The following is a 26,769-nucleotide window of genomic DNA, read 5'->3' on the forward strand; positions in this document are numbered from 1 at the left end:
CACTTGTGACGCACCACACTCACTTGTCCTCCGTGATTCCGGGTTGGAATGTAAATGTCTTCCTGTTCCTAAGGTTCTCTACTGCAGTTTATTAAAAACCAGAGAAACTGGGCTTGGTGCTTCCACACAGCTTTTCTAGTTTATTGGCTCTATTTGCCTGTAAAAATATGTTTTCAGTTACACCTAAAAGGTTTGATTCCATCTACTCTGGGAAAAGCAATATGTATTGTTTTTCCTGCCCAAATCACATATATTCTGGTTCATCGGGAATTTAAGGTGCAGTGCGCTAACATCAAATGGCCAGCAATAGAACAGAGTCTTGGGAGGAAGGTAAAGGATAACCATAAGGTATAAATAATAGCAGAGAAACAGAAATCAAGTGTTTATTCTGGACTCATTGTGAGCATGGCAGATTATGGACACGATCATAAAGGACAAAAATATGTATCAAACCCAGAAGAAAAAAAGAGACTGCTTGGAACACATGATCAAAACAAGGAATGCTAATTTCAGGTAAACCTCTTTTTCTCCCATCAAACTTTCTAGATGCTTTTGTGAGCCAGCCATATCTACTTATTTTTCTTTGACAGTAATACAAATTAGGGCTTTAAAACCAGTCTCAGTGGGGCTAAAGGGGACATTTTTGTTTTCTTCAGAGGCGTATTCCCTTAGAATGATGTGATAGTTATTATTATTAGCACTTTATCCAGGTCCTAGACAAGGGAATATTTATTCACTGCTGATGAAATATTCATTTGCCCAGAGAGAATGCACAGATGGATTATATTGGGCTATGCCCCAAACAGGGAAGGGGAGGCAGCCGTGAGAAGTTAAGTGGGAGTTGTGACTAATGTGCGGTGAAAACGCCGCTCCTCCACGTACACACGACCCTTGTTGAAACTTCTAAGGTCCAACCACCAGCCAGCTAGGCGTAGCTCATCATAGATGAATCAGGGTGGGTGTGGCCTTATCCATGAGTCACATACTGCACGTGGAGCAACTGGGGGCTCACAGTGCTGAGCTAACCACCATCAGGGAAAGGTATCTGCTTTCTGGTCTTGTTGTACCTATACAACCAGCTATTGCTTTTGTCTCCAGTTCCAGCCTGAAGACCTTAGGATGCATAAGAATCACCTAGAATGCTGGCTTGAAATGCAGATTTCTGGCCTCAACCCATGAGACTGATTCAGCAGAGCTAGTGGGGATGTGGAATCATGACGCAGGTAGTCCTTGGACCACACTTTAAAACACTCTGGGGAACTCTGCCCACAGTCAGAATGAGAGTGACCGATTGAGTGCTGTGATTATCAAGTTTGTTTACCATTATTGCCAAGGGCCTGTCTTAGGTCTTTTCTTCCTGCCTTGCACTGTTGGTTGCTAAAGACGTCTTGTTTTCTGACTTTGATTAGACTTTTGACCACTCACTTTTCCTAGACCCTTGGTTGACCTTTGTAAATCTGCCAGTTTGTCTCTGATATCTGCTTCTCTGAATATCATTTGTTATCCTTCCTTCATTCTTTCATTAACAGTACTGAGTACCTGCCCTTGGTTTCAGGCTCTGTGCTGGGGACACACTGCTTGGTAAGGCAGACTCAAATCAGGCTGTAACTGGGTTTACAGGCTAGCTGTGGAGATAGTTAGTTAAACAGAAACAGTGAGAGTATTAGATGCCACAGAGGGATGCTGGCAATGTGAGAGCACAGGGCAGGGCCACTTTATCTAGGCCAGAAGGTCAAAGGAGCCTTCTGGGAATGCTTGGGGAGTTAAGAGCTGATGAGAAGGCAGGGTGTTCTGGGCAGAGAGAACAAAACAATGTAAATAAAAGCCCTAAAAATTAAGAGGTCTGACAATTTCAAAGAGAGCTGTGACTATAGTGTAGGGTGGGGCTGGTGACAGCAGATGGTGTAGCAAGGAATGGGATTGAGAAGACGGGCAGGCCCAGATGATGAAGGCCTGAGATGATGTCAGGACTCCAGTGGAAGGCTATGAAATATCTTTGAAAGGTGGGTTTTTTTTTTGTTTGTTTGTTTGTTTGTTTTGAGACAGAGTCTCGCTCTGGGGTGCAGTGGTGCGATCGTGGCTCACTGCAGCCTCTGCCTCCTGGGTTCAAGTGATTCTCCTGCCTCAGCCTCCTGAGTAACTGGGATTACAGGAGCACGCCATCACACCCGTCTAATTTTTATATTTTTAGTAGAGACGTGGTTTCACTATGTTGGTCAGGCTGCTCTCGAACTCCTGACCTCATGATCCGCTCGCCTTGGCCTCCCAAAGTGCTGGGATTACAAGTGTGAGCCACTGCGCCTGGCCCTCTGAAAGGTTTTAAACTGGGGTGAGTCACAATCCGGTGTGTACTGAGAAAGAACACTATGTGTGGCAGATGGTGCAAACAATTAAGAGTGAAGTCTCCAGAAGGTAGGAGGTGTGGGATGAGGGGCACTTAGAGAAGAGGTGAGGGAAAATGAATGAAGAGAAATAGCTCCTCCACTGTATCAGGAGGGAAGGCGCAAAAGACAGAATGGCCTGAAGTTAAGATGCATTAAGTTGAGGGTGTTTCATCCTCCTGAGGAGAAAAGAGTAAAGACGCTTTTGAGACGTTCCTGAGAGCATTTGAGGTAATGAGATTTTAGTACTGAAATAAATTCTTCAACTGGGTGATATGCAGGCTATACCAGCTACTCAGTCTTATCAGCTAAAAGATGACACTAGTCATTTAGAAATGTGTTAATAGTATTATTTTTCAGACTGTCAGTGTCTTTGAAAATTAAAATCAAAACAAGAAACAACTGTAAAATAATTAAGAAGTCAGGGGCATGCTAGGTCTAATAAATGAGTTAACACCCATGAAAGCCCTTAGCACACTAGAGTCACATGACTATGTTAGATTGTGACAACATCTAAGAAAACAAAAGGCATAACATCTGATCAAGCTTGGGATGTGATCATCAATTTTACTGTAGGAAATGCCTTAGTGAAGATTCTCAGTACGTCTTTGGCTTTCTGAAGCATATAAGTCTTTTCCTCCCATAAAAGGATGAAGTCAGTTTTTTAGGTACAAAGCTATACCATTTTCCTATTTGTCCTAAAAGCAAGTTCAAGCTGAGAAACCATCTTAAGGTTCCAATGAGGAAGGTCTGATAAAAAAAAAAAGTACAGAAGAACCAACTCGAAATTCCACTGAAAGGCAATGTTCAGCCATTTCTTTGTCAAGAGAGTTCTGACAACACAAAGGGACTTCAATGGGGATGGCATGCCCAAGTGGACTTCTCTCACAAATGCGTAACACTGGACAGATTTGGAATGTGCTGTTGTTCTTTCTGCTAAAGACATTTTTCCACTCTTGGCCTTCCAAAACCCGGAGTTCAAAGCTTAACTACTAGTTTTTTATGCAGGAGCAAATTGACCACAACACTCTTAGAAAAAGACGTGAGTCAGTGTGTTTGGCTCTTTGTTTCTTTATTGTGTTCTTTGGAAAAGAAAGATTGTAAGGAAAGAAAAGCAGGGAAAGACTGACTGCCTTTGCATCTTTTCCTTGAGGGGTGTTTGCTTAAAAAATAATAACCCCAAACTGAGCTATTATTGAGATTTATATTAAGCAGTTTCAAGTTTTGAAATAGTAACAAAGTCCAACAGACCCGTGTGAGGCAAGCATTTTTTTTTTTTTTTTTTTTTTCCTCATTATACAAATAGATAAATTGAGTTACTGACCAGTGAAGTAACTTCCCTTGTCTTGGTTGCACTCAGTGAAAAGAAAGCACAAACTTCAGGTTTGGGATTTTAGATAACCAGTTTGATCATGTCAAGCTGACAACCAAAAAGTTAATCATCTGTTGTACTGTATGTTAGGGAGATGAGATTTTCTAGCTTAACAGGAATTCTATTTCATATAATTTATATGTATTTATGCATATGTGTTTGCATAGACACATGCACATTAGAATAATATCAACTTTCCACAATCTTTAGGAAATGAGACAGTTTGGATAATTAAAATTTTCCCAATATTTTATACCTTTAAGGATCGAAATATGCTTGTTTTGATATATACTTAAAATACATAATGTTTTTCATTTTAAAAGATGCTACCAAATATGTCAATAAATTTGTAGTTAGCTGTGATTCAGTGATTCTTTTAAAGATGTCCTAAAACCGTACAACTATTTGTGTCCACAGTGAATGCCATTTTGCTTTCTAATTTCTTGTGTTTGTATAGCTTCTTTTTTTCTTACTTTCTTGTTAGGCCTCCATACTTTTCTTTCTTCCTTCTGTCAGTGCACTTACTTGTTGCAACTCCTCTCCTTTTTCTAGGTCGGTGCTTCAAGTCGGTTATGTTCTGAGAACTCAGAGAACCATGTGTGTTAACATTATTCATGAAGTAAAAGTAAATAGGCTCAAACTGAAGACTCCACATGACTGCTTACGAATACAAACCTTAATGACCATTGTCTTTTATTCTCTGAGCACTTTTGATTTACTTTTTGTCCTCAGTTGTGTACTATGAAGTTGAAATTGTCAAAAGTTAGAATTTTAGATTAATGAAATATCACTTTAAATGTATTTTGCTTCTAAAACTCAACTTGCAATAATTTAGTTTTTCTCTAGCGATTCAGATGCTATTTACCCAATGAGCATTTATTGAATGCCGAGTGCCTCTCTCTGCTGCAGGCCCTCAGGACCTCACAGTATTTCAGGGTCATCCCTGGGACCACCAGTATTCATTGTATAGTACCTTGATGGCAACAAATTTAAGATCTTATAACCATTTTAGTTGAAAGACTACCATATAAAGACAGTTTCCTGTTTTGTATATTTTAAATCTACGTGTGTTGAATGTCTCAAAAGACACCTAGCTGACTTGCTAGCTTTTTGGCACCTAGTGGATGGGATGGGTCTTGAATTAATTGTCCTTGACAGTCCTTGAGTGACAGCCTTCTGCTGGGTAGCGATAGGTACGATGTGAGAGGACACTTGCCCCAGGGAGGGCTCAGAGAAATGCACAAAAAGTGGCCTCTCTTCCATAGTAAAAGGAAGAAAGGGGTTTTCACATTCCCCATGCATTGGTTCTCCAAATGGCTTTTTACTGGTTTCTCTGCCTTTCAACTGCATCCTATGGGTGCAGTAGAAACAGTCCTGCAGTCTACTGAAACAGAAACAGTAGAAACTCTAGCACAGGGCTTGGCACATGGTGGGTCTCAATAACTATTGAATGAATAAATGAGATTGACGTGGAAGTCCTAACCAAACAAAACAGATAATAGAACTTGAGAGGAAAAGTCTTAAAAAAAACCTCTTTGGTCCTTCTTCCTTTGTTTTTATGAACTAAAATCTCTTCCACTATAGCTTGTAATTTCCTTTATTCTCATATTATGCTTTTTTTTTTTTTTTTTTTTTTTTTGAGACGGAGTCTCGCTCTGTCACCCAGGCTGGAGTGCAGTGGCCGGATCTCAGCTCACTGCAAGCTCCGCCTCCCGGGTTCACGCCATTCTCCTGCCTCAGCCTCCCGAGTAGCTGGGACTACAGGCGCCTGCCACCTCGCCCGGCTAAGTTTTTGTATTTTTAGTAGAGACGGGGTTTCACTGTGTTACCCAGGATGGTCTCGATCTCCTGACCTCGTGATCCGCCCGTCTCGGCCTCCCAAAGTGCTGGGATTACAGGCTTGAGCCACCGCGCCCGGCCTGCTTTTTTTTTTTTTTTGAGACAGGGTCTTACTCTGTTGCCCAGGCTGGAGTACAGTGGCACAATTACAGCTCACTGCAGGCCCTACCTCCCAGGCTCAAGTGATCCTCCCACCTCAGCCTCTTGAGTGGCTGGGACTACAGGCATGTGCCACCATACCCAGCTAGTTTTTGTATATTTTGTAGAGATGGAGTTTCGCCATGTTCCCCGGGCTGGTCTCAAACTCCTGGGCTCAAGTGATCTACCTGTCTTCATCTCCCCAAGTACTGGGATTACAAGCGTGAGCCAATGTTCCCAGCCACTTTGGGCTTCTTAGAGCCATTTTCTTAAGATAACCTGGACTGAAAGATTTCTTGGTAATTAAGACACAGGGGTAAAAAGTCAGAACATTTCTGACAGAAAAATCGAAATCATGTAAGGTAGAATTGTGATAGTTAATATTGAGTGTCAACTTGATTGGATTGAAGGATGCAAAGTATTGTTCCTGGGTGTGTCTGTGAGGGTGTTGCCAAAGGAGGTTAACATTTGAGTCACTGGACTGGGAAAGGCAGACCCACCCTCAATCTGGGTGGGCACCATCTAGTCAACTGCCAGCACAGCTAGAATAAAGCAAGCAGAAGAAGGTGGAAAGAGCAGACTTGTTGAGTCTGCCGGTCTTCATTTTTCTCCTGTGCTGGATGCTTTCTGCTCTCAAACATTGGACTTCAAGTTCTTCAGCGTTTGGAGTCCTGGGCTTATACCAGTGGTTTGCCAGGGGCTCTCAGGCCCTCGGCCACAGACTGAAGGCTGCGCTGTCGGCCTTCCTACTTTTGAGGTTTTGGGACTAGGACTGGCTTCCTTGCTCCCCAGCTTGCAGACAGTCTATTGTGGGACTTCACCTTGTGATGGTGTGAGCCAGTAACCTTAACAAACTCCCTTTCATAAATACATCTATCCCATTAGCTCTGTCCCTCTAGAGAACCCTGACTAATACAAGGACTCTGGTACACTGACATTAAACATTGTAGGGAATATGCACAGGGCTTAAGGAGATTTATCGGTGCATAAATTGCAGGGGCCAGGATGCATCTGGGATGCTGGCAGCCTCAAGGAGAATGTTGTAGAGCACAGCAGCACAAAACTCCAGAAACTCATGGGATGAGGTAAGATCTTAGAGGAGACATTCAGAACAGCCAGATTTTTCCTGATGATGCCACAGCTGCCCACCACACACACACAAACACACACACACACACACAACCCACACGTGGACTCTATATATACTGTGCATTGACATGGTGAAGGGAGAGAGGTGCCCGTGAACTGGACAGGCATTGTGCAACCAGGAAAATTTCCTTTCTGGGGAACTGGTGGGGAGATTGAACTCTTGCCGTTTAGTGCAAACAAATCATTAGACAAAAAACAACCCCCCACCCAAACCAAACCAAAATAAAAAACAGACCAAAAATATAAATCAACCCATAAATAGTTTACACTGCCACCATGACCAATGCATAGCAGGACTCTGGCAAAGTAAAGAGTTCATTAAATGAGCGACAAGGCACAGAGATCCTTAGTGTCCTTATTTGCAACATGTAGACAGCGACACTTGAAGCTGCTACTCACCTAAATGACCGCTGTGCTGGCACTTAAGTAAACATTCAATAATTGGTTTTCATTAGTATTAAATAAACTTGTATTGACCACCTTCTGAGTAGCAGACACTTTCTTATATGTTATCTTATTTAACTTTCACATCCATCCTGAGAGGTAAGTTTATTTTAGAGCAGAGAGGCAAAGACTTGGCAAGACTTACTATCTTGCCCAGGATGGCTGCATTGTTCAGTGGTAAAAGTGGGACTTTATCTCAGGGCTTCTTATGCTAACTTCAGTGCTTTTTATTCAGGACACGGTAGTAGCTTCCCATAGATAACTTAAGGTACTTTATTTTGTCCACATAAATGACACACATTTGGGCATTAAATAAAAAGGGGGATTTAAAACTATCATTTAAAAATTTACAGACAGGTATAAAATGGGTGTCCTTTAAAATCATAAACTATAGAGAAGATAACCTACAAAACTATTCCTGCTGACTAGCCCGTCAAGACATGTTAGCTGCTATATTATTGAGGAGAGTTTGGGTTCTCTTCTTGAAAAGCACATTCTCAATCACGTTTCCCTAAGCAAACCTTGCAGGTCAGTCTGCTTTCTTTTGCCGCACTTTCTCTGTTTTCTACCAGGATGCTCCAAACCATTTCTGGATGTGATTTTGTTAAGATTCAGCCCAGATTAGTAGAAAGAAGAGGGAGGACTTCAGGTATGGGATGATCCACATTTATATTCCAGCCCTAACACTCACTATATTAACGATAAAAAGAAATTGACTTAATCTTTGTAAGCTTCTACTGCCTTATGTGTAAATTGTAGATAAAACCCCTCCCTACCAAATTCAAATGAAGGAATGTACATAAAATAAATGTTGTAAACTGTAAGTTTCTCCACAAAAGTTATTATCATCATTATTTATAGATTATTTTCATGTTTCAAAGTTCCCAAATTAAGACCCTTGCTAACACTCCTTTGCTGATGTGGTGACAATGAATTCTATTTCATAAATATGAGAAGCTTAAACATCTCCAGTGTACTTTTCTGTGGAAAAGGAGTCATGGATTCTTCCTTTAGTCACTGGCTCATGTCTGCAGATGAGAATTTTATTTATATGTATTCAAATGTGATTGAAACACATGGTGATTCTTTTATGGTTAGATATAAAAAATTTACAAGTTAAATGTTATTGCTATCTTTACCATTCACTCTAGAGCTTTCTTATGATACAATTTGTAAACATTTTACAAGGCAGGGGAAAATACACACCCATAATTATTTCTCGATGTTGTCTGGCTCATGACAGCAGGATAAAGTCTTTTATTATTTTAGAAAGAGTTTTCATTGAAGGTTTTTCCAGTCATTCCAAATAAACTTAGCTGTGAATGGAAAAGATACAGCTGATTGCCCTGGCTTCTGGAGTGGCTCTCCTGCCCTTGTCCTGCTCTGTGCTGAGTCAGAAGGAAAGCATGTAGGGTGGCCGACCTCTGAAATCATTAAACATCTCTGTAAACTATTGCTGTTAGAGATTCACTCTGGCTTATTTTCTGAAGGCTTATTAATAGTTTAGAATCTAATCTGCAGCCAGAATGTTTGATCACTTTGCCCATGGCTTTGCCAGGTACAGGATTTTATTGCATGGTTGGCCTGTTGGCACGATGATTCCTGAAGGGCTGTCGGTAAGCCAGCAAGTGCCGGGGGCACATCATTGTCAAATTCCAAGACATGCTACCTCCCCTGACCTGCTGGCGGAGAGCTTAGCCTTCTTCACAGTGTTTCAGGTTGTCCACTGCAGAACACAGAAATAGAGACAAAAATGCTCTGGGAAAATCTATGATAAAGAACTACTTTTCTTTAAAAGGTGGTGAGGTTTCAGGAGGAAAGAAAAGCAAAAATCTGTGAGCTGAATTTGTTTCAGATACCCAGGGATAGTCTGTCTCTGTAGAAATGGTCATATTGAAGACTGAAGCGATTGTATGTCTCAGCAGGTATTTAAACCATGCTTTTTCCCCAAGGGAAAAGAAATGAGATGGTAATGAATAATGGAACTTTTTCAGAGGTTCAGTTTAAACCATTCCTCATCCCGTTTTGTTTGTATAGTGATAAAGAATCCAGGCATTGATAGGGTGTCATTCTGAGGGATTTTAAGCCATTAAAATAAAGGAAAAAAAGGAGGCAAACACCATTTGTTCAATATTATTAAAATTACAGATACAGGGAAGAAGTCTTCTTTAAAATAACATAGCAGTTGGCAAAAGACCATGTAGTCAGGCAATGCATTGAAAACGATATTTAATGAACACTACTGCAGTTATAGCATTCACTGGGGATAGAAAAAAGCATATCTTATTCAATTTTTTCAGTAGTTTATATGCTCACCAAGGGACCTAAACCACAGCACATAAAAAGTTAAATAGTTTGTTGTTCAATACAGTATCCATTAGCCACATGTGGTTATTTAATTTTAAATTTAAAGAGATTAAAGTGGCCGGGCGCGGTGGCTCAAGCCTGTAATCCCAGCACTTTGGGAGGCCGAGACGGGCGGATCACGAGTTCAGGAGATTGAGACCATCCTGGCTAACACGGTGAAACCCCGTCTCTACTAAAATACAAAAAAAATTAGCCGGGCGAGGTGGCGGGCGCCTGTACTCCCAGCTACTCGGGAGGCTGAGGCAGGAGAATGGCGTGAACCCGGGAGGCGGGGCTTGCAGTGAGCTGAGATCCGGCCATTGCACTCCAGCCTGGGCAACAGAGCGAGACTCCGTCTCAAAAAAAAAAAAAAAAAAAAAAAAAGAGATTAAAGTAAAATTTAAAAAATTCACTACCTCAGTTGTTCCAGCCACATTTACAGTGCTTAGTAGTCCTAGCGCTTTGGGAGGCCGAGGAGGGCAGATCACCTGAGCTCAGGAGTTTGAGACCATCCTGGGCAACATGGTGAAACCCTGTCTCTACTAAAATACAAAAATTAGCTGGGTGTGGTGGCGTGCGCACCTGTAGTCCCAGCTACTTGGGAGGCTGAGGCACGAGAATCGCTTGAACCTGGGAGGTGGAGGTCACAGTGAGCCAAGATCACGCCACTGCATTCCAGCTTGGGCTATAGAGTGAGACTGTCTCAAAATAAATAAATAAATAAATAAATAAATAAATAAAAATAAAGTGCTTAGTAGCCATACGTGGCTAGTGGCTATCATATTGGACAGCGCAGCTATAGAAAGTAGAATGATTCCTTCATTGCAGAAAGTTCTATTGGACAGCCCTGACTATTTCAATACAGTGTATAGGTGACATATTACTGACATTTAGAGTAACTGCTTGCTAGTCGAGAATAGGGAAGGATCAATGCTTGTTATAATACTGATGAAGGCTTTAATAGGATCTTGAAATTATGGTTCTTCTGACAGGTTGAAAGGAGAATGGGGGACATTTTCAGTAAAGAAAGGAAAAAGGAATGTTTGGGGGAGTAGTAGCCCATCAGGTTGAATTCCTGTTTATAGATTTCAGGGAGGTGAAGGTGAAAAGAAGCTTTGGGGTGAGATAGGTTGTGAGATTCGACTGTCAAGCTGAAGTGTTTGTTCTACATTTCATAATGCCATTAAATCCTTTTGAGCAGGGTACTAACAATCCTGGGACAATGGTCACATGGAAAATAATTTTTCTTTGTGTAACCTGGTATATGGAGCACCAATACTAACATTAGAATACCATTAGGCATTCATCTTATGCTGCATGGTTAGCTGCAGAGTTGAGTCAAAGCCCAGTAACACTGTGTGTGTGTGTGTGTGAGAGAGAGAGAGCGAGAGTGAGCAAGAGAGAGCACATATTTATGCTATGAGATGGGGAGGAAAGGGAGATGTGGAATGTGGAAGCTCAGTTCTTGGTTCTCTCAGAAAACCACAGGGAAGACTGGGGTAGTGTTGGTCATTTCATGAAGTCCTAAAGAAATCAGGATATTCTAAATTTTATTCAGAACTTTTATTCTTTCTAAGATGTTCATTTTCATCAAGGAATATTTCAGAATGGAAAGGAGTTTCTACCATATCTGGATATACCCCAATTATATCAAGGCTTCAAGAATGAACTTAGGCCAAATTGTCCCTTCTTAGAACAATTTATGGGGACAGAGAGTAGCACAATTAAAATCTTCTTTATTCACCATCACCTCATTTTATTCCCCCATCCCTATTTCTTTTCTTTTCTTTTCACATTTATTAAGCCCTTATTATGTGCCAAGCACTGAGGGTGCAGAGGTAAATAAGACACAAATCTTTCTGCAGGGAGCTCACTGTCTTTACGGAGATGGATACCCAAATTAAACCCATGCCATTATAGAATGGAGACAATGGTGGCAGGGCCCGTACAGAGTTCTAGGGAGTCTGTCAGAGATCCATGAGGCAGCTTGGGTCAGGCTGGTTTCAGGCATGTTCTCACAGAGGGGAAGATACTTACTTAATCTGACTCTTGGAAGAGGAGTATAAATGAATCTAGTAGATTAAGTGAGAAATACTACAAGCAGAGAGGGAAGATCAAGAACAAAAGCCAAAAAGCATAGCAGAATGTGAGCATGGGGAAAAAGCTAGGCTTTGTTTCCATTTTTGTCTTTGGCACAGGATAAAGGAAGGGCTTGAGGTATATTTGTTTCTTTTTTTTTTTTTCCTTTTCTTAAAACAATTTTTATTATACTTTAAGTTCTAGGGTACATGTGCCCAACGTGCGGGTTTGTTACATATGTATACATGTGCCATGTTGGTGTGCTGCACCCATTAACTCGTTGTTTACCTCAGGCATATCTCCCAATGCTATCCCTCCCCGCTCCCTCCACCCCACAACAGAGGTATATTTATTTCTATATACACTTTCATGCAGGCTAAGCAGCAGGTGTAGACAACATAGACATTTTCCTAGGTGACTCTTATGGCTTGGGGGAAACATTTAAGTCATCTTTACTGTCATTATCTGGCTATGGTTTATGGTAAAAGTCGTGCCAAAGAGAATAATCTGGGGAGCTAGATACAAGTTCATTTAATGTGTGGAGGTGCCTTTGCTCTAGTGTTTCTCATAGATTCATGGAAACTTCTATTGCCTTAAGAATGACATGCTAGACTGTCACTCTTTTTACTGGATTTTTGCCAAGCAACTTTTCTTCATTTGGGGAGAGTTTATGGACTAACTTTCAGCTCTTAAAAATTACCCCAGGGAGAAATGATGTTTTTTTGTTTTGTTGTTTGTTTGTTTGTTTTTTGCTTTTCTAATTACACAGTCTTTACTTTTTTGGCTCTGAAATGACAGCATGCTTTTAGAAAAAAAATACAAAAAAGAAAAAGAAATTAAAATCACTGTATTAAAACAAGAAAGAGAGCCAGTTAGAAGTGTCTAGGAACAGAGCCACTAGAATTTCTCACTTTCTTTATGAGTCAGAGGCGTTGTCATAGGAAGTTTATTTTTATTTTTTTCCTGTTATGATAGGACAAGACATCATGAGAGGCAGCACAGGCGGGCAGGAAGACCGTGGACTTTGGCATGTGACCTGGATGGAAGTACCTGCTCTGCCTCTTCCTAGCTGTGTGGCCCTAGGCAAGTTGCTTAAGGAGTGGAAGCTTAGTTTTTCTCATTGTTAAATTGGGAATAATAATATCCTCCTTGTAGGGTTGACATGGGGAATATAGATAATGGGACTAGCACAATGTCTGGTCCTGTTAAATAACAAATAGCTTTTTTTATTATAACCACTAATGATGTGTTTGAATTTCTCCCTTCTCCTTTAGATGACTATGAGCTACTTATTTTCTTAAAGGAGAGGGTGCTCAACTGTGCCACTTATGGAATACTGACCTCCAGGCACTAACTTTGTGAAGTGGAAAGATAATTCCCAGAGTAATGTCCTAAGAGAAATAGTAAATTGTATGGAGTGGGAGGTCTGAGTATCACAGATAAACTAAATAATTCCTCATGCAGTAAATTACACCAGAATATCAGTGTGTTCTTCCTACAGAAATTAGCTCCCTATTGATGGTGAGAAAGCAAATGCTCAAAGAAAATATTTGGCCAATGATCTTGGTTAGTTAATGATAGTAAAGATAAAGCAGGGAATTAACAGCTCAGAGACTGATGAGATAGTTCAAAGAATTATCTAGGCTCCTCGTTTATTGAACTTATTGCTCATTCTTGGCCACTTTTCTCTACACAGTATTCAGAGAGTGAGACGGGAATGAAGAGACAACTTCAGTTTATCCAGTGTTCTAAAGATTTTTTGGGTAGAAGTGGAGGTTGAAGATATGAGAGAGAGAGAAAGAGAAAGAGAGAGAGAGTGAGAGAGAGACAGGCTTGAATAATTCTGACATTCCTGCTATTATTGTAATAAAGCATTGAGCCATAGAACAAAGACATATTATCTACTTCTTTTGTTCCTTTTTCACCTGGGTTTTAGAAATCTCTCTACATATCTTATAGTGACATTCAGTATGTATTACTTAACAACTAGCAAGACTGAAAATACCATGTTCTGAGTGATCTTGAAATAATGCTGCAGGAAGTGATTCTTAAACTATTCTTAAGCTGTTCCGTAGAATATCAATCCCAGGAGATGTGCTCAGGCAGGGTAGATCTGTCGTCAAATGTTTAAGGAACACTTGATTGTAATGTCTTTGGAGGATGAAAAAATATATAGCATATAAAAATTTCTGTAAAGTCATGCAGTGAATAAAAATGTTTAATATTGTTTCATTGAGTGTTTCTAAAACTTATTTGACCACAGAACCTTTTCTGGTATAAACATCGATCAATCCCAGGTAGTCGTGTTTTGAAACGCACTTTGGAAAATATTGAAGCAAGGGATGTAGATATTTTATACAAAAGTCATTATTAAACAGTTATCTTTCTCCAGTTAAAATAGAGTTTTTACATCAGAAACCCTGTATTGTATGTGAGAAATTCCCCTTTGGCTGGTCTCAAAATATAGATTGGTAAGAATATAGGCCCTTTAAGACTCTTTAAGCCATTTTCTAATTATTGTTTGTTTTTTTACTTTCCACTTACCCTTGATCTTGTTTGGCCTTTTGAGATATGTGGGATTGACCTCTGTATTCTAAGAAACAAAAATACTCTTGCTATATCTTGGAAGGTTATCTGGCTATTTGACATTTTATCCCATTTTGACTGATTTTGTATAAATACTTTGAGCCCTTCCTAGGTATTGTAAGTATAATCCATTTACCATACTAAATGAATAACCATAAAATGCATGCTTAATTAGTATCTTTCTGAAAAATACTTGACAAGACCTCACATGTCTCTAAGTGGCAAAGAAGGTAGTTATTTAAAAATTGTTCTGCTTAAGATAAATAAATAAAGGCACAGAGATGATCAGTGATATGCTCCTTACCCCAGAGACAGTCAAGGTGTTTTTGAAATTAAAACACTGAAGATTTTCTGGTGATTTGCAAGTCACATGCACACCAACTCCATAGCTTCATCTCTATGGACACAAAAAATGATCTTAGAGGATTGCTGTTTTGCTATGAATGTCATAATTTTTACTAAGCAAGCAGCTCTCCTCTGGTGTGCCAAGGATTCTTTTTTTTATGGTCCTAATTGATCTCTATCCCCCAAAGGGTTCTGAATTATGCAAGTATCTCAAGTCTTAACAAGCCATCCCTACACAGCTGTGCAATGGAAATGTTCAACAGAAAGGTATTCACTTCAGTCTAGGCAAGACCCTGACTGCTCCCTGGAGAGACCCAGATTTAGGGGAGCAGGTTCTGGGCCATCTGGGCTGGAGAAGCCTGTTTGGCCCATTTCTGTCTTTTTTCTCCCAGCTCCCTTCCCATTACTCTGCTGACAGGGAGGGTCTAGTCACCGCAGGCTTCCTCAGACTTAGCGCTTGTCTCTCACTGACCCCCAGCTGCCAGGCTTTGTTTATTACTGAACTGAGCATTTAGATTCAGTCTTGGCTGGTGGTAGCCTTGGAAAGAACATTTTCTAAGATTGTTTTAGTTTTCTTTCAAATAAACTTCCACAAGCCTGGACATTTCAGGCATTGCTAATGCCAGAAATGTGGGTGATTTATTCTTAGAGGCTTAAATTAGGATTTTTTTTTTTTAAAGAAAACTAACAATGTGATGTATTACTATGGTATACATTTTAGCCATTGGTTGTAAAGGACACTTTGCTCTGCCTTCGATCTGAAAAATTTAAATCTAAAGTCCCCTTCTGGGAACAGATCTGTTTCTATTGAGACACCCAGCCCCTGGCTCCCTCTACTGGTGAACAACCTCCCTCTCCATTTGGGCAGCTGGGGACTGTAATTAGCTGGGGGCTGGAAAAGGGACTAGACATGCCCTTAAATTAGGAACTGTGGATCCGATAGCATATTTTCGCCACAGATCCCCTTTCTTTCCTCATTCTTCCAACCTCAACAATCTTGGCTACCTAACTCACAAATTCTTAGCTCCCCCTAGTGCCTCCCTTCATGTACTTTTTGGCTTTAATCTTACATCTGCCATTTAACAAGAAGCCGCTTGTTTGGATTGAGAGCACTGATCAACACCATGACTCCTGGACTTTAAGGCTGGGCAATCGCTAAGTGGATCTTTAAAGAAATACAATAATGTACAATCATCACTGAATTTATGAATGAAGTTTAGGCTTATCGTCAGAGTGTAGACAGCATGCTAGTTGGAGGAAGATCCTCAATGGGATGATTGCTTGAAAATGCCTCCCACCTGCCCCATTGCAGTGCTTTTTAGTCAGCTGGTAATATTTGAAATCCTCCTACTGAACTGATGGCAGCTGCACCTTAACCCCTCTGCTGCCATAAACTAGCTATAATTGCCTTAGAACATGAAGCCTCAATTATGGAGGCCATTGGCCCAGACTTCCAAAAAGCAGCTGTTTTATCTAGCTAACAGAGGGGACTAGAGAAGCTCCCCAATAGGCTAGATGCATGTTATTTCCTAGAGAGGTTGACAGCTGACACCCACACCCAGGCCTGTTTAGTTAGCGTTGGAAAAGTAGCACGTGAAGTGATTAATTGTCTTCAGTCTCAGCACATCAAATGATCCAACGCCTAAATATCCTGTGGTGTAAACACATCAATTGGAAGCTTAAGAGAGACAGTCTTCAAAAAAGACTTACTTAAAAGAATGTTTTCACAATCATGCTTAGCCATAGACTGTGTTAAATTTAACATATAATAAATCAATTTTAGAAACACACTATTTCGGAGATATGGAAACAATTGTCAGGCATGCTTCAGAGGAAAGTGAAGAAGCATCTGGGCTAACATCTGTCCGCTTATTCAGGGTAAATTGTTTACAGAAACAATACAAGAATATTCTTTCCTGCCTTCATCACTTTCTATGGTGGAGTGACTTTATGTGTTACCAATAATTGTGCTGTTATTTTAGCAGTGAACATTTCAATGACTTGACTTCCATGGAGTTATTATCCTGGGTCAGAGTCAAGTCTAAAAGGAGGTGAAATGAGGTCCCATTTCACCTTTTCCCACTTGAGGTCCCATCAAAGGATAAGAAGTTTTAATAGATATAGTAAAGCTTTCACACCTCTGTGATCCAGGCTTCAATTAGTGTTGTATTTAAAGAACCCTGACTCAAACAGAAAGTCATCTCTCAAGCATTTGAGAGGGTCTGGTTTTAGACAATCCTATTAAAATCTCTTGTAGTACTTCAAAACTCTTGGAGATTCTCCCTCTTCTGTTTCAGAGGAATCAACTCTCTTAGCTTCACTGTTCTGTCTCTATACTCTTGGTCCCTTGATCACCTGTCCCCTCTGTTACAACAAATCTCATACCTACACATTCTGACCGATGTGTCCCTTAATGTTTTTCCTGATTATCCATTATGGGTATTTTGCTCTTTCTCTCATTAAAGGCGGAGGAAGGTACAAAATGGTTAAATTGGCAACACATTGTCTGTTGGGTGGAAGAGGAGAATTACGCTGTAAATCATCACATTCTAATACATTTGTTCCTCAAATGAATATTGGAACTAGATCTTAAGCCTCCTGTAAAAAATAATATAGTTTCTAGAACTCAGGTAAATGTGGGAAGAACTAGTGAGAACACTAAAGACAGGAAAATAGCTTAGCCATTGCTAAGGTTAAAATGAACTCTCCTATATTTCCCAAAGCAAGGGAGAATCTTAAACTCAATACATTTGAGACCTGAGTCACTATATGTCTATATAGACTCTATTTTCTACAAAGTAAAATTTACTTTGTAAATCCCTTACTTTGTAGAAAGTAGTTTTATGGACTATATTTTCTACAAGTAAGAAAGGAGTTTAGGAAAATGGATATTTTATACTTAGCTTTTTTCCCCATTCACTCACCCACTCAACACAGATTTACTGAGCAGCTACTATGTACCATATCCTGGGCTGGTAAAAAACATACCATCCATGTGATGGTGATGACCACTGACTTCACTCTTTACAAGAATTTATATCAATGTGTCCTAGACATTTGGTAGTGGAGGTATAGCTGTAGTCCAAACTTCTACCAAGCTATGGTTTCTGAGAGCCCTGTATGTTAAGTGCCTACAGAATGCTCAGCATAGTCAAAGACACCTTAGATTCACATTATACAAGGAGCCACACTGTAGTTATTCAAGATTAAGCATGGGTTGGAGACTTTGGCTGTATGAACTCCAGCCTTGGGTGTGCTATACTCATCTGGGTGGCCTCGGGAAAGACATTAACCTTTCTGATTTTTTGCACCTGTAAAATTAACTTTTAGTTACAATTAACTCCAAGGTCTTTTCCAATATTTTACCTTTTGTGATTCTCTAAGGTTTGTTTTTTTAATTTCCAAGTAGTTGTAATAGGTACTGGATAAGTAAAACGGCTTATCTTGAAACCTCATCTCAGATACTCTGTTGGAGGCAAGTAGCAATTTTAAATTACTTTCTTCTAGGTATGTGAATTAAAGTTTAGAAAAATGTGAAACTTTTACATTTGATAGGGTGGAAATTTATATCCTATTTAAGAGAAGTATGAGGAAATTTTTGATAATGAGAGAAACCACAAGTATGAGTGGTTCTTTAGAAACTTGTTCTATGAGAATTAAAAAGAGATTTCTTCCAGTGAAAGAACAAAGGAGATGTCACATATGACTGCATCTGCATATCCTGAAAGATTTGCTGAAGGCGAGAAGGGTCAGTTTTTGTTGTCCAGGAGGGACAATGAAAGTGAGCACCAAATAAATACAGGACACTGAAGGTGAATTGTCAGGTGTGTGTTCATATTTTACATAGTCAGCTAAAGTTGTTGCTTTTGCTCTTATCCTACATTTAGAAGTTAGAATTCATTATTTTTATTTTAATTGATTATGATCCGTTTTGGTGAACACTTTTTGTTTCATTCACTCCAGTTTGATCTGATGCAATTTCAATGGCTTCATGGATTTGAGTACACAGGGCTCCAGGCTTACAGACATTCTAACCTTGTGTGACTCCCTTTAACCCCATTCCTGCAAATCTGCTTGAGGAAAAACTATGAAGAACGTTCTTCCTCAAACAACAAACAGTTACTAAAGTGATAGAGGGATCTCTGATTAGCAGCTTTGCTCTGTTGGTGTTGAAATGTGGTTCATGCTCATACTTCTCACTCCTTATCTCTCTAGAAAGGGGGAGTTTAGTAGAGCTATAATTTAGTACTGCGGGGTGTAACCAGGTCTGCCAGGTCACTGGAAGATCTTCTTCATTATATTCTTAGCATTTTGTGACAACTTATGAACAGGTTCTTAAAAAAAAATGTGTATTCCTTTAGGGATTGAGAGATCCTTTTCACACAATGCTAAAAAGAAAGATTCTCTAAATTCCTAAGGGCATTCATTCTCCCCTTAATTCTCCTCTCCTCTCCTTTCGGTTTTCTTTTCACTCAATAGTTAGAATAGTGCACCATTCACAAGAATACACTCAAGTTTCACGATCTGTACCTTCTTTAACTTATGTACATGTATGTTTATAGGGGTCTGGTTGAAGAGAAGCAGGTCAAAGCAGAAACACCTAGCTCCCAGAGGGTTACTTGGAGGACCAGAGGTTTTAGGAAATACAGTGTGTCTCAATCTCTCTGCAAGTTTCCACACCAAAGTGAGTAACCATGGATAAGGAGTAAATTGCTGTTTCTAACTTTTAGCTTGCAAATAAGCACTCAACATTACGCTTTTCAGGAGACTGAGGGTTGGTTTTGTAGACATGACCCATCCATTAGTTAACAACATGTTTTAAGGATTTTTTTTTTACTCATAGTATAGCTTTTAGAATTATGACTCGCAAATTACTGTGGGTTTTTAAATATGGGCAAACCTGAAATCATTTTCATCATTAGAACCAAGCTGTTCTTTTCTGTTAAAGAAGGAGGGCTAAGGAGAGGGGTAAAGATGGATCTTATACTTTCATTGATTAAAAAACAACAAATAAAAAGACAAGAGCAGACATGGATTTTTACTCTTCCCCATCCCCTCATGTTCACATAAATGAGGGTTGGGGGAAGTTACATTTCGTAACAGAGCTCCTAATCTTGCTTTTCTCCTAGGGCACTTCTGTGATTCCTCCAGCTTCTCTTTCAAGTCCCTTTTCACCCCAATCCCTTCTCCTTGATTTTTGTTTCACAAATAGGAATAAAGTGGCATATGTTTTCTGATCATGAAAAGGATATCATTTTATAATTTTGACATTAGGAGAACATCTAAAATGCACGTTTCTGTAGGAATAGCAAGCCCTCAAAATCAGTAGAGTGCCCATCTTGTGTCTCTAATGAAAGGGGCAGTTTCTCATCTTGTCTTTTCTGAGAAACATTAAGAAGTCCTCCCAAGCCCGCTGCAATGCATTGGTTGGGTATAGTCATGGACTTGATCAAGAGGCAGCTACATAATGGCAAAAAGAAGAGACTCACGTGAAGTATCCACATCCTATGCAGAAGGGGAGATTGGGGGGCAACTACATGAAACTTCAACATTGATTTTTCTGAAAGCTTAAGAAGAGCAGTGTCATCTTGCTTGGTATGTACCCTATGGAGAAAGGATAGCTTTGCCCCTGGGAACGTTAGATCATGAGCAAACTAAGATGATCTCACTCAGTTATTTAGGGGCTTGAACTTGATAGGACATAGGGAAGGCAGTTACTGCTAAAAGGTTCATAGCTGGTCCAGTGCATTAATTGCCAGAGAAAGCAGAAGCAAACCCTTGGAGAATACTTTTATCCCCAAACTTAGGAATAACTGGAAGCTCATTTAAACTGGGAGCATTTCCCCCTCCACCCCAAGGAAAGATAACTTCCCTCAAGGGGATCGGGAGAATGAAGCAGCGTATTTTCATCCTTGTGATAATGGATGTGAGTCAGGCACTATCATAAAAGAAGAATTAACTTGAATGTGCCACATACTTGGTTTGGCCTTGTCCCATACCTGTACTCTTGTCATGGTTGATTACCTATGTACATCAGATATAAAGCAAGCAGTCTGCATTGTGGCATGAGATAAAAGGTATGTTAATATGCTCAGGCCACATACTATCTTGGCCAATAGTAATTTTATATCATTTGCTTAAAGGAAACTGCACTTCTTGCAATATTTTTTTCCAATGAAGAAAAATTTAACATGACTGAAAGTTTACATATAACTCTTGCATTTGAGTAACAGCACTGAATCCTCTCCATCTCAAACAGATCTTTTAAATATTTTTATTACTTTTGATATGCAAAAGCTAAGGAGAAACGGTTTGGAAGACCTAAGTTAAATTTCTAATGAGTCTTGTTTTGTTAATAGGGGAGAATTTTATACAGCTTCGATGAGTTTTTTCTTTCCACATGAGATAATATAAACAAACAAACAAAAAATAAAGAATTCATTTCTCTTCTTACTTTAAGAACCTTAAGGGCTAAAAGAGTGGTTTGGTTTCCTGACTGGCAGTTTTGGTTTGCCTTCTCTAAGTGGTCTTGTGCAATTCCCCAGAGGAAACATTTGAAGAGGTTTTTTCTCCCACATGAGAGAGTTTCATCCCACACAACCCACAGAATTTGATGGCAAACTTCATGGACCAAGTGTCTGGTTTTACAGAAGTGGCTGTGGTGTATGTTTTTCTTTTCACAGGTGCACATTTATTCTACCTTAGGAATAAGAAGAGATCATTTTATTTTAAAGAGGGTAGTTTAAACACTGATAATTGGATGCCAATCAGGTAGGTTTTAATTTACTAAATGAGGGGGAAAACGTGTGGAAAAAAGGATTAAAACTTCCAAAGCCTTTCTAGCTGATCTTTCTTTACAACCATCTGGTGTGCACAGAAGTATTGTATAATCTGGCCTGTATTATTCTCTTACTGTGAAACATATTGAAACGCTTTGTGTTTAGGTGTGTGTACAGAAATTCATGAAGTTCTTTTATACACTTTCTTAGTTCCATCACAATTCTCATTTTAGGATGTCGTGAAAAGATAGCCTGGTGAGAGAGTACATTCTACCCTGGCTTGTAAATTTGGATTTGTTCTTTCCTATCTACCAGCCACCTGATACACTGTCCCCGTGCAAAGGGCACCCGTTCACATCATTTTTTCCAAGCGCTAAAACCTGGAAAGATATTTTTTAAAGGACTACAGAAGCTGTCTTGGGGGTTTGGAAAACATCACAAAATTGTTAGCAGACCTTTTGACTGTGCTATTTTTAGGAAGTTAACTGTGTTCTTTCAAAGTACATTTTCAAATGACATTTTTGACGTTTGCCTTGCCCCCACTGATGTGTGAAATATGTACAATGAAAAACGTCAGTACAACACCCCAAACAGATACATTTTAACCTCAGCAACAGTCAGCAACAGGAGAAAAAGTGATTAAAAAGAGAAAGGTTTTCGCAATATTTATGCTGCTGTTTCTTCTCTAAAGGAGCTTTTATTTTACCATTCAAACAGAAGTTTGTTTTCAAACCAGTTGCTAGTTAAAGGAGCAGCGGATCGCGCATCCGTAAGAATCAGCTCTAACCAAACAGCAAACGCGTTGGCCAGACGGTGTCTTATTCCCCCACAGCAACCCCCGGTAGGTCAGCTGCCTGCAGAAGCGCTATCTTACCTTGAGCACGTAAGATCAGGGAGAGAGGCTCGCGGGCTCCCACGGAGAGGATCGGGGAAGGGCTGTGATCCGCTGCTGGTAACATGCACTTGGCTTTTATGGGCAGGTGGGAGGAGCTGCTCCTCATAGTAGGTGGGCAGGGAAGGAGCGGCGGGCGGGCAGCCTCTGGAGGAGCTGGACACTCTTCTCTGGGGAGGGGAGGAGAGGGCAGAGACGGGAGCCCGCGAGGCGGAGGAGAGACGACCGGGCGGGGGAGGGGGGGCGCGGTCACGACGGAGGAAGGAGTGGAAAAGGGAGAGAGGGAGAAGGGAAAAAAGAGAGGGAACGAGAAATAGAGAAAGGGATCTAGACCACAGATGGGGAAAGGTGGGGGAGAAAATGAATAGCAGAGAGACAGAGAGAGAGAGAGAGAGCGCGCGAGAGAGTCTGGGAGGAAAGGGGAATTGGAGTATTTTCCGTTTTTGCATGACATTTTTTGGCAGAGGGAGTTGTGGGTGATTGTGACTTTTGAAGGTGTTTTCTGGGAATTTGGGAATTTGAAAAGCTACGTAGCGGTCCGGGAGAACTGAAGGGTTTCTAAGCGAGGCAAGGGAGGGGAAGCGGGGCGTCCGAGCAGCAGAGCCGAAGTGCAGGCTTGGACCCGAACCTGGAGCCCGAGGCACTGACACAGCCTGGAACCAGGCAGCCCCCAGCCCGCAGCCCCGTCCCACCGCCCGCAGGTGAAAATCGCCCCGTCCCTCTCCCTCCAGGCAAGGCTTATTTGACAAGAAAGTTCCTGCGCTCCCTGTCTTCTGAGCATCCAGAGGCCCCTCTTGAGACTTCGGCAGCATTAAAGTAAATCCAGCAACGGGGAGGATCCGCGAGGACTTGCTTGTGGAGAGAGGAACCTCAGAACCAGCCTGGGTCTTCCAGCATCTGCTTATGTAACATAGGATTTCAGAGCTCTCTGCCCTCTGGTTATTTTCGGTATTTAAAACACTCTCATTCCTAACAATCGGAAAACGTCTTGGTGCCACAGCTCTTTCTCAGTGTGTCTTAAACATTAAGAGAGGATTCAACCAACAAGTGGCTAAAGGATCAGTCTGAAATTACTAAGAAATGCATTCAGAGAAAGAAAAACAAGCTCCTTTCGCTGCTGAGTGGTGACTCACTTCCTAGCCCAAGCCTGATTTTTGCCACCAAAGGAATTAAAGCATTTTAAAAGAGAACCTGAGACTTGGGGTGGGAGATGCAGTACCGGGAGGGGGAAAAGGCAGGAATGGGAGGGGGGAGAGATGAGTAGGCTAGAAATAATAAAGGAATGAAATAATTGTACTGAATATGTATATGTACTTGATTCAGTGTTCACCGCAACCTTATGAGGTAGGTATGATTCATATAGCGCAGATTTTTTTTTTTTTTTAATTTAAAGAAAGGCATCTCTAAGGGTTTAAATAACTGGCTCAAGCTAGCGAGATGGGGAACCACAGGTAGCCGGCTTGCAAACCTTAGGCACTCTTCAGTACATCAGGCTGCCACATAGAACACTTAGGTTGGTCTCAAGTTAGATCCTGATGTCTTTGGCTGGTACCAAGCTCCAAGAGAAGGAAACATGATGGTGAAGAGCAGAATTACTCAAACTTAGCACTACTGAAACTTTCTCGAGGATATTTCTTTGTTGTAGGGATCTTTCCTGTGCATTGTAGAATGTTAAGCAGTATCCCCGGTCTCTACCCACCAGATGCCAGTAGCAGTACCCATTCCACACTCCCCACCCAGTTGTGAAAATAAAAAATGTCTCTAGATTTAGCCAATTGTCCCTGAGGGGCAAAATCCCTTCCTCTTCTTAAGAACTATTGGTCTAAAAAAGGTCCACAACCATAAAAAAGCATTTTAAAAGAATCTATTAAGAAAATACCCAATAGTGCCATTTGGGTAATAATAATACTTACATCCATATGTGCCGAGTTTACACTGGACTTAGTTTTTTACATACGTATTTCCATCTGTTAGCTTCAAGAGCTCAAAGCCTCAATTGCTTCCTTTGTAACTAAGCTCATTCTCAATTGGTTACACATGGGAGTCAATGAACTAAACTCCCATGTGCCTGGGATATGAAGCAAGAACAATCATATGAAATAAAAAATTTAAAATTTTTATTGTAAACACAAATTTGACATCAGAGTTTTCAAATTTATTCATGATGTTTTGCATTATTGATTATTTGCCTTAATTTTTATAATTTTTAATCTCTACGTTCCCTATTCAAATTATATTCAATAATTTTTTGGCTGCACAAAGTTATAGCTAGTGGCTTACTAGCTAGCAAAAAATAAGTGCTCAATAAATATAAATATATATAGTCTGGCTAATTGAATAAACAGCAGTATTGAGCACTGACAATAGAGATCGGTCAGCATTTGTTAGTTTAATGAATACTTAGAAAGCTAAAACTTTCACATCAACTTTTCTGCCCATTTGCTATTTGGTTTTACACTCTTCTTACCCTCCCTAACTCAGTTTTCCTCTTCCCAAGTAGTATGTCTTTTGAGGACATGGACAAATCTACTGAGTGAAGTCTGTCAAATGAATAACACTTGTTACTCGACCTAGAAATAGGACTGCATTATTTATTCTTGGACCTAACCCTGAAATCAGATGTGATTTTACAAGCACGATAGCACTTTTGGAACTTTTTAATTTAGCAAAGAAATGTGTTCTGGGGAGACAAAATGGAACTCTTAGAGGAGAATCTGGGTGATAAAGCATGTTAGTAAATACCCTTATCAATTACAACAAATCATGTTTTCAATCCTAAGTTAATGCCTCTCAAACATTCCAGTTCCATCACATACGTACAAAAAAAAAAAAAAAAAAAAAAAAAAAAAAAAACCCGAAAGGGAAGAAAAGCACATTTGAAGAAAAGACAGTTGATGGCTGTAAGCTGTATTTCTCTTCTTATTTTTAATTCTTTCCTCCTTTCAAACCTGATTATCCAGCCAACATAACAAAAGCACTGCTTTCATTTTGTTTGGATGGCACTTATGATTAGTTCCTTTCTCCCGTTCACACTTGCCTGAATCTGATTCAGTAGCAGATCTGGACAACAAGTCAGGAATCCAGGATTGTGATCTCTTTGCTGACTCTTAGTGTGCCCTTCCTAGAATCAATCTGAAGGTGACTGAGGTTTGAAATGACCTAGTTTGGTCTTCTGTGGAAGGAAAGGAATCCAATGACAACATACTAGATGCTCTGAAGTTTCCATTGTGTGGCTATAACAGCTACAGATCATTACCTTACTTTTGAGAACTTTGCAAATGTAATCCTTTTTTGGAGTTTATTTTGAATTAATCAGTTAACAAATATTTATTAAAAATGGATATCAATGTGAGGTATTCAAAGCAGAAGAAAATAAGACAGCTGTTCTCACAAAGGAAGAAAAGCATGAAATCTTGATAGTTGAATTTTAGTGAAGAGACTTCAGGGAGGAGGTGGCATTTGAGCTGAGCCATGGAAAGTAGCATTTGAATAGATGAGCGATGCACAGTAGTACATTCCAGACAAGGGAGGGTATGTGTGCAACCAGGGAAATCACAGGAATATTCAGAAGGTGGTGAATTGGCCAGCATGACAGAATAGAAGGGTTTATGTAGTAGAACAATGAGGCTGAGAAATGGAGAGGAGGGATGAGGTCACCTCAGTAGTCTGAACTGTATTCTGTAAGCAATGCAGAATCGATGAAGATTTTTGAGCAATAGAATGGCATGGTGAAAATGGCATATTTTCAAGATTTCATTTTTCTTTGAATATAGGGTCTTTATTGTAACTTTGCAGATAAATGCTTGCCTGTACCTCTCGGACTGTTGGGAATAGAGAACACAGAGTGTTTGCATCCTGCAGACTTGGAGGCCTGAGCAAGGTGGCAGAAACAGTAGTGGTTCTAGCCCAGTTTCCCTGGAGTGCCCTGTGTGGTTGCAGGAAGGGAGTAGGAAGGCAGGATCCTCTCACGGTGTGGCCAGGATGACATATGGGATTCACATAAAGGGTGGTGTCTTCTCTGTGTGTCCGAGGAGCCCAGTCTCTTTCTCACCTGATGTAGCTTTACATTATCCCTAAATAATATACCTGATCCATGAGATCCTTGAGTTTTCAACGATTTCTGGATCAGAAAACAATGCGATCTGGCTTTAAAAACTTCACATTCACATCTATGTTCTCAAATAGTTAATTTTCAACTATTTGTTTGTGCTGCCCAGGCCAGATTTCAAGCTCTGATTCTTCCTTTCACTCCTTAGAGCTTTAAAATGCAAATGAATGTGGCTTTTGGCCTAAGCAAAAGTCACAGACAGGTGTGCTCACTTGAAGCAAATCTGACAATTTGAAATACGGTACAGAAATTTGCTCTCCATCTATCAAATGACTCATCCGTCAGTCAGTCTTAGTCCGTGCTAAGCATGA

At 40.2% G+C, this 26,769-nt stretch overlaps 1 protein-coding gene and 1 long non-coding RNA gene across 16 annotated transcripts in view; one reads left to right on the top strand and one right to left on the bottom strand.

Moving 5' to 3' along the window:
- The window catches only part of COL8A1 (collagen type VIII alpha 1 chain), a 150,926-nt gene extending 128,523 nt beyond the window's left edge, over positions 1-22,403 (bottom strand). For 11 of the 15 annotated variants that reach the window (XM_074033606.1, XM_065539575.2, XM_015446549.4 and 8 more), the window contains exon 1: positions 22,333-22,403. The gene's annotated coding sequence lies outside the window, so the exon portion shown is untranslated. Of the gene's footprint in view, positions 1-14,638; positions 14,732-22,332 lie in introns of all 15 variants that reach the window. The other 4 variants (XM_074033602.1, XM_065539572.2, XM_074033599.1 and 1 more) reach the window with 1 other exon arrangement.
- LOC135969478 (uncharacterized) lies at positions 22,302-23,431 on the top strand. The gene is made up of 2 exons (XR_010584740.2): positions 22,302-22,410; positions 23,082-23,431. It is a non-coding gene; the product is annotated as an uncharacterized lncRNA (long non-coding RNA).
- Positions 23,432-26,769: the final 3,338 nt, after the last annotated feature.

The sequence above is a fragment of the Macaca fascicularis genome, chromosome 2 (assembly GCF_037993035.2).
Source record: "Macaca fascicularis isolate 582-1 chromosome 2, T2T-MFA8v1.1".
NCBI classification, from domain to species: Eukaryota; Metazoa; Chordata; class Mammalia; order Primates; family Cercopithecidae; genus Macaca; species Macaca fascicularis.